The following is a 644-nucleotide window of genomic DNA, read 5'->3' on the forward strand; positions in this document are numbered from 1 at the left end:
GCAGTCACTCGCTCGCTGTCTGACTATACTTATGCTTAACATTTTAAGGTGTTCAGAGAATACCCTGAGGCTTACTTGTGCGAGGAGGAAAAGTATTGCAGTTTATTACGCAAAATCATTGGTGTTTGTGCTTAGTTGACAATTACAAGATTGATATTAAGGTGAGGAAAAATATAAACATTAAGAAACACATTGTGCATATGGTCTCAACGAAATTGCATGATATACTGTAGACTACATAGCTCGTGAAAATCACGTTTCGAATCTTCCGGATAACTCTATTAATGTTTACAGACCATTATTGTGAATAAAATCTCACAATTAGTAACAACATACACTTGACAGTAGTCTAACTGCTCCCACTATTTTATACCGTACCCGATTTTTAGTAACTAGTAAATAGGTGTTGATAAAAGTAACAGCTGTTCTGTGTTTTGCAGAATACACTGAGAAGAATAATCTAAAGAATTAGGAAAGACGTGAAGGTCTCCAAAGCACGGTTACCGTCGCCCTCACAACCAATCCTTCTCAACGAACGTATCCTCGGAAATATGCGATAAACACCACATACATTCGGAAGATTCCTTCCGGGAGAAGAGAGTGGTCTTCGATTGAGTTGTGCGAACGTCAATCCTGTTCAAATA

The sequence above is a fragment of the Penaeus monodon genome, chromosome 24 (assembly GCF_015228065.2).
Source record: "Penaeus monodon isolate SGIC_2016 chromosome 24, NSTDA_Pmon_1, whole genome shotgun sequence".
Taxonomy (NCBI): Eukaryota; Metazoa; Arthropoda; class Malacostraca; order Decapoda; family Penaeidae; genus Penaeus; species Penaeus monodon.